This window comes from Pundamilia nyererei, unplaced genomic scaffold (assembly GCF_000239375.1).
Source record: "Pundamilia nyererei isolate P.nyererei 1_Seehausen unplaced genomic scaffold, PunNye1.0 scaffold01606, whole genome shotgun sequence".
NCBI lineage: Eukaryota > Metazoa > Chordata > Actinopteri > Cichliformes > Cichlidae > Pundamilia > Pundamilia nyererei.
Window position 1 is genome coordinate 1 of NW_005189007.1, and position 7,974 is coordinate 7,974.

General features: G+C 42.4%; 3 non-coding genes across 3 annotated transcripts; 2 read left to right on the forward strand and 1 right to left on the reverse strand.

The window, feature by feature from the left end:
* Nucleotides 1–4,662: 4,662 nt before the first annotated feature.
* Nucleotides 4,663–4,735, forward strand: trnav-uac (transfer RNA valine (anticodon UAC)). The gene has a single exon. It is a non-coding gene; the product is annotated as a tRNA-Val (tRNA).
* Nucleotides 4,736–5,177: 442 nt separating this feature from the next.
* trnaa-cgc (transfer RNA alanine (anticodon CGC)) lies at nt 5,178–5,249 on the reverse strand. Its single transcript has one exon. It is a non-coding gene; the product is annotated as a tRNA-Ala (tRNA).
* Nucleotides 5,250–5,622: 373 nt separating this feature from the next.
* Nucleotides 5,623–5,704, forward strand: trnas-uga (transfer RNA serine (anticodon UGA)). Its single transcript has one exon. It is a non-coding gene; the product is annotated as a tRNA-Ser (tRNA).
* Nucleotides 5,705–7,974: the final 2,270 nt, after the last annotated feature.

Below are 7,974 nucleotides of genomic sequence, written 5' to 3' on the forward strand. Positions count from 1 at the left end.
ACCCTCAAGCTCCCAGGCCTCTGGTAGAGGACCCGAGCTTGAAGGATAAACCGCCCGCAGGGGCGTGCTGGGTGTATATATTAGGGGTGCAACGATACACAAAAAATCACGGTTCGGTTCGATATTTTTTCGATACAAAAAAAATGTTCATGCCTTTTTAATTTGTCATTTATTAAAATTATAAATATATATTTAACTCAAAAGTACAGTTTTTAAATTTAATGTTGCTGAAACAACAAAGTAATAAAAAAAATTAATCTATCTGATCGAGAAATCACTCATCTTTGGAAAAGAGAGTGTATTACAGAGAAATGGCTCTTTCCTAAATAAAAGCTATACTATACGCTTCTATACTATTAGCTAACTGCGTTAACACACTAGTTCCCACCAATGTAATTGAGCATTGCGTGGCACATCCAACATACTGTTTTACTTTTGTCCATGACGCGCTTACCTTCAGGGTCATACGTCACATGAAAACCAAAATAGTTCCAAAGGTCAGATCTGAATGAGGGTGGGGGAGGTTCAGTTTGCCATGTTGCTTAGCTTCTGTCTTGCTAGCTTGCGCTGCGCTCAGTGGATCTGCGCTCGACAGTGCAGCCTAGGCGGAGTAGTCGAGCGCAGATCCACTGAGTGTTCAACACAGACAGCATCGTCAGAAGGAAAGTTGATGAAATAAATTAAAAATTTTGTATTGTTCATACATATGCGTATGAACCGAAAGCACTGTATCGAACGGTTCAATATCGATACGAGTATCGTCGCACCCCTAATATATACATATGCTTAGCCTCTTGTATATATGTATATATATATATATGACACGAACAGGCATGGAGACGCTGCGCAACATTCTTTTTTTCAGTATGATACTCTATGATGTCAGAAATAGCATATTCAATTTAGTTTTAATTATACAGCAGCAAATCACAACAACAGTCACCTCAAAGTGCTTTATATTGTAAGAGAAGGCCCTGACAATCATATGACCCCCTGTGACTTTGGTGACAGGGGGAAGGAAAAACTTCCTTTTAACAGGAAGAAACCTCTGGCAGAACCAGGCTCAGGGAGGGGCGGGGCCATCTGAGTCCACTGTCAGAGGCCATAAGAAGATCATTTGTAACCTTCACTAAAGCTGTTTCTGTGCTGTGATGAGCTCTGAAACCTGACTGAAACTCTTCAAATAAGCCTCTGCAGATGATCTGTTAGCTGTTTGACAACTACTCTTTCAAGGATGTTTGATATAAAGGAAGGTTGGAGATTGGCCTATAATTAGCTAAGACTGCTGGGTCTAGAGATGGCTTTTTGAGTAAAGGTTTAACTACAGCCAGCTTGAAGGCCTGTGGTACATAGCTGATCATTAGAGATAGTTGATCATATTTAAGATCGAAGCATTAATTAACGGCAGGATCTTCTAGATATTTCAGCCAGTTCTGCTCCAGCCATATGGGTAAAGATAATATAATACCCCATTTTAGCATTCAAGGTCATAGATCAAAGGTCAGATATCAGTGTGCTGTAAACATGTTATCGTGTTTGGATGACACCGGCTGCCCACAGAGTACAGCTCACAAACACTGCGTGCTGCCCCTCTGCAGGACTCCAGGATGTGGCCAGTCAGAGCGCTGTAAGAGGACCAAAGGTAAACCAGCATGCTAACACTGTGACATCAGGTACCTGATGAGCTGCTGCTGATGTTGCAGCTGTCTGAGCCTCTGCTGCTTCAGCTTCTCTTCTGTCTCCTCCTCCAGCAAACACACTGTGGACCAACAACAGGAAGAACTGCTTTTAGATTCAAAGGAAATGATTTGCATGGGCACACCTGCAGGATGATGTGAGGAAATAAAGAGGTTTTTGTGCTTGGGTCCACATGCCTCTGTTTCCTCTTAACGGTCATTAAACGTCACTCACACTTTCCACTCCGGAGCTCCACGTCGCCATCTGCTGGCCGCAGCCATCTGTCGCACAGGAACACCTGTGTTTCTGAGTCTGACCCCTGACCTTTAGACAGCCTGCAGACCTCCACTCTGCTGCAGTGCCAGTCCAGGTTTGGAAATCTGGTCTGAACCTCGAGCCGGAGCCGAACCAGAATCAGGCGACCCAGAGGACTGCTGGCCTGAACCCGGACTGGACACACCTGTGAGCATGACAGGAAGACACCGTCAAAATAAAACTCCAAGTACTGACCATAAACCATGCCCTTCAGTACTCCCAGCGAACGCTACAAATGAATGAATCTCAAAACTCACCGATCCTGGCAGGAGACGACTGTTGCCGTCGGTCACACGGATGGGCGGAGTCTCGCCCTCACAGCCAATCAGGCTAAGCCACAGGTGGCTAAAGGTTCCACAGGTGGGGCCAGGTGAGGTGTGAACGGTCACTTCAAACTCCTGACAGGAAGCCATTATGTTGGGCACGATGGGCACAAAGTTGGACGGCGCCACCTGGTGGCCCGAGTGCAGGTTTGTGAGCCTTTCACCCGCGAATTAATATTTAAGACATGTTGTGACCTGTTTCAGGAGAAACTGATGGAGGAGGTTAAGCTGTTTAAGCCGAATCACCTGACAGACACAAAGACACTTCACCTCTGGCTGGAGGGATGATCAGAGCCTCACGTGGTGAAACGGCCGCTTCAAGAGTCTTTACTGAAGTTTCACCTGAAGCTCACACTTCCTGTTTTATTTGTGAAGATGAGAATCGCCACCATAACTGTCAGTGTCACTATCATCTCAGGACCATCAGAGCTGCGTTAAGGTTGAGAAAGGCTACAGCGAGGCCCTTAAAGACGTTACACTTTGATTATTTTGTTGGAAACTTTCTTATTTTCTCTCCATGTTTGCTGTCTTTGTTTTGCACCATGACACAGAGAAAAATTCGCTACGTCTCTGTGAAACTCATAGTGAAACTGCGTTGCTTTCAGCTTTCATTTATCTCAGAAACAAAAACGACTCTTACTAACACATTTCTGTCTTTGTGCTGTGCAGGACTCCCGCTGATGCTGACATCAGCTTATTTGTTTACCTTGCTCACATTTGCCTTGGAAATGAAGGGCAGTTAGCGTGGGCTTCCAGCTAACACACTGGCTTCTCCTGACAGATCCACAAGCAGTAAACACTGCTCTCTTTCTTGTTAATGGTCACGTTGTCAGCCTGACGAGGAAGCTTCCTGCTCCGTGCTTACAATCGGCACAGAAATCAGCCATAAAAACACCGGCTGCTGATTTTCCTGTTTCCTCCTATTTTATCATGTTAGAGATGAACCTACGAGTTACATTATCTACAGCGGCTCTGACCCAAGGGTACGTTTAAAAAACCAAATCATTTGTTTATTGGGTAGCAGGCCTCGTTTCCTAGAAATAATCCGTAATGAAGAAGTCAGCGCAAAAATCCACTCAATATAAACTCTGCACTTATTTAGTCTGCACTCAATCCTCGTATTCGTTGGACTTTTGATTTTAATTGAACATAAAACAAAAAATAAAAACGTGAAATGACAAATTTAATTAAAAAGGAAATGTGATCATATTATATTGAATGCCATTTAACTGCTACATGAGAGGAAGAAATATATTACTGTCCTGAATTATAAATAACAAAAACTCAACTGACATTGAGTAAAACAATTAGACAAAATAAAATAAAATGTATATTTTTAAATAAAATAAATGAAAATAAAACTTATAAAATATCAGATTTAGATTCAAATTAAAGTTGGAGCGACTGTTTTTTAATGTCAGATTTGTATGAATGAGTGAAGCAAATGAATCAAATTTTGGTACAGAAAGACGGTCAGGTCAGCTTCTACTGGTGGGCCAGATTAAAGGAAAAATTTGCCCTCTTCACCCAAGAGGTGGTGGTGGTGGTTTGGGGGGGTCTCTCTGCTGCAGTGGGAATTTTGCTCCCACAAAATGAACAAAACAAAAGTGTTTGTTTACCTGTCAGAAGATTCTGGTTTCTGGTAATGTTCTGGAAGATTTCTGCATGAAAAACAGGAACATAAAAGAAATTATTAGGGAACAAGCAAAACAGAGTATACACCTGAAGGCCGTTAAAGGGATGGAGACAAACACCGGAGGCAGGTGTGTTAAGAAAAACTAAAGTATGTGAATAAAAAGCTGACTGGCTGAGAGAAACACACAGGTAAACATACCTGCAGAGTGAGCCTCCTCTGCTCCGGCTGAGCTGCCCAGGAGTTGCTTCTCTCCCAGGGTCTCTCTCTCACCCGAGCTCTCTGTTTAGTGCTCCGCCCATCAAGTCAACGGCACATCCTATTGGGTTAAAACAACACCTGAATAACAGGTACTGCTTTCCCGCGTTGTTTCCTTTGTAAACTGATTAATTTAAACATTTTAACAAGCATATAACATATCAACTTATGGATGAATACTGAGAAAAACAAAAGTGTTACCACATATTAACAACAATAATTACAACATTTTTTACGATTGCATTCATTTCTTCTACTCTATCTAAAATTGATACTTTACAAAAGAAATAAATACCCTAAATCAAGTGACGCATTTAAATAAACAAGATTTACATAAACGTGTAAATAACATTATATACTAAATTTAAAATGAAGTGTGTAAATATATGTCCTGCTATCGTTTGTTCAAGCATCATTTCAAATATTAACATAAATATGAACAACGGCTGCATGTGGGGTTCTATAGTGTAGCGGTTATCACGTCTGCTTTACACGCAGAAGGTCCTGGGTTCGAGCCCCAGTGGAACCACTCACTTTTCATAATTGTTTTTGCTTTTAGGTTATCAATGTGACTGTTGATCAAAACAACTGTAAGACAAGAAGATTAAATGCTACATATTCTAATACCTGCCGGACTACATGCCGGTTAACGTCATCACACAAAACGAAAGGATATGAAGCATAACATCCGGTTTGGACAGATAACCTTCAAAATAAAAGCGAAGACTATAAATCGTATTTTTCTAACGTAGCACAAAGGAAAGGATTCAGATTTGTAAAAATCGAAACCAATGTTTTTTATTGTTTATAGTTTGTTTGTTTATTGTTTAATATTCGTAAAACAAATATAAGGTTGACATGAATAAAGACATGAAAACCAGAAGAGCCAGTTCACCTGTAATCTGTCGCACGCTGTGGCAAGTGTTTCAACAGTGAGATGAGAAAGAAACGATTAAAACCTAAAACGAACATGGAGATGCCGGGGATTGAACCCGGGACCTCATACATGCGAAGCATGCGCTCTACCACTGAGCTACATCCCCACACGTGGGATCACATAGGACAGACAGGAGTATTTACTGGTAACGGAGGTCGGTGTACTTAAATTTTCCTCGGTTATGTTAAACATCTGAAGCTTTCCTTACAATAACTATTCTAAACGTTTAAACGGTGAAAACACACTCAAAGAGCTCTAAATACACGCATGTGACGACAGCGAAATATGAAACGTTGCGGAAAACCTGATAACATGATGAAGAAAAACAGGCCTAATAATTCACTTTAAACCCTCCTGATATCCTCGGTAAGGCGCGTGAAAGGTTCATGTCACCTGGCTGATACATTCTCCAGCAGTTCACGTGTGATGTTTTCGCTGATACCAGATAAGTATGATTGGGAAGGACACAGGTGACGTGAGCTGCGATGGCCGAGTGGTTAAGGCGTTGGACTTGAAATCCAATGGGGTCTCCCCGCGCAGGTTCGAACCCTGCTCGCAGCGGCATGCTCTCTTTTTTTCCTTAAGAGGCACATTGTTAACTTCACCTCACGCGTTAAAGTTAACTCTAACTGATACGTTAAGGTTAACTCACTATTTCTCCAGTGAAGTTCTAGCCAGAACCGACTAGTTTTCGTACATACATACCTGTGAACCTGTTTGGTCAGTCACTGGAAGAGCATCTATACAAAACCTGCTACATAAGTGCTTTATATATAAACACCTATGTACATATGGAGGGCCAGGAGTGACAAAACGAATTAATTACATGCACCATTTAATAATTAATTAAACGTTTCAAAGTCATCAAAGTCATTTCAAAGTACACCAGACTCATCTGTGTGATGATGATGCTTCTTCTTTTAAACTCCTTATTTGCTGTAGCCACACATGAGGGCCACTTATTCTTCAGCTGAAGGCGGCTGCTACAGCAACAACACGTTCCACAGAGAGCACATGCTAGCAAGAGAGCTAGTGTAGCACAGAAGCAGCAAAGAGCAAAGGCTCGTCAGTTTGGAGTTATTTCACACCTGTTACACCAACAGCTTTTCTTTGAAGGACCTTTTCTTCTTTATTTTCTTCTCCCAGCAGTCAGAGCAGTTGGGGCAGGTCTTCCATCGTCCTTGTATTTTTCCATCTCTCTGTACTGGAACTATAAGCACAGGATGGTTTCAATCTACCAACTGTTAGATTGTGGGAGAGGAACACTTCAGCTGCAGATCTCTGTGACTAGAACTGGGTATTTCTCTCTTTGAGTTATTTGGATGGATGCAGCCTTGGCCAGGTGGAGCAATAACCCAACCCTGTCTGCTCTCATCTGCTACGTTCCTCAGTTTGATTAATATTAAGCTGTTGACTCTTTGAGTGTTCTGATGAATGGTTTGCCAGGAAAGCGACTTATTGAACAGAAGAACTTCTTGTAAGCAGAACCTAAACCTCCATGGGGACTTTTAGAGGACGAGCATCACAGCTCACAGCTTCGACCTTTGGGTATTGGTCAGACGTCACTTTCCTTCAGTCTGATCTTCTTTATGTTTCCTGCTGCTTGTCTGATGGAGAAGAACAGCATGAACGTGTAACTGAGGTCCAGACAGCAACAGAGAAGCTGAGTGTGCGTTTATGTAAGTGTGACGACCACAGACAGGATGATTTTCACCTAATACCACCAAACCGAGGTGAAGCTGTGTTTCCTCTGGGATAAGGAGCCTTCATGGTGTTGTGAACATGTTGTCTACTCCTGCTGTAAGGACAGAACTCCTCCCTTTTGGCAGGCAGCTGTGATGAAATTCATGAAATTGTAAGGTGAAGCCTCGGTTCAGGTGAGGTCAGGTTTGGGAGATAATGTTCAGCCTGCTCTCAGCATCACGAGGCCTGCTGGCAGAGGTCAGGTATCTCACAGCTCCACACGTATGCTCAGAGTTCGACCCTGCCAGGCTGCCAGGAAGCTGCTGCATCCCCATCACGTGATTTGTCCACGCCTCCAGCGTTAACCTTCATGCAGCCTGTGTCACAGACTGGAGGCAGAGGCTCTAATGAAAGACGCCGTGCTGGATCTTCGGGGTTTGAACTCTTAGACTGGAGTCTAAATATGAGAATACATCCAGCCCTGCTGCGACATGAAGACATAAGCATTGTTGTTAGGATATGACATGTGTTTTTTATATGTTTATTAGCAGCTTTTCTGTAAAATCCTTTATTTTAAACTGAAAGTAATGGACAGGTGTAACTGTAACAAACGCTTTCACCACCAGGGGGCAGGGTTTCCTAAAAAGCGTCAGTGTGGCTGCCTCCTCAGTAAGGAGAAAATGCAGACGACGGCCGAGACGAGGTCGGTGCAGCGGTCAGCTGAGCCTTTCTGTGAGCTGACTGGTTAATTACTGCTCCTAAACTGGCTGAATGTGTGGCTGTGATGGTGGATGGCCTGTATTTATATAGCGCATTACTCGTCCCTAAGTATGGAACGCCAGGACTGCCATAATGAATTAATTAAATACACCATTAAATAATTAATTAAATGTGTCAATAATTAATTAAAATTGGAATTAATTAATTAAATAAATAGTTATGACACATTTAATTAATTATTTAATGATATATTTATTTATTTCATTTTGGCAGTCCTGGCTCTCATCATGAAATGATTTTATCTGTCAGCCTCACCCATCAAACTCAGGGGGCGGGGTTAACGCTGATCGAGTCAAAACCATCGCTTTGGCCTGGTGGCCATTGTTTCTAGCACACAACAACCGGCATGTGGAAGCTAACAGAACTGA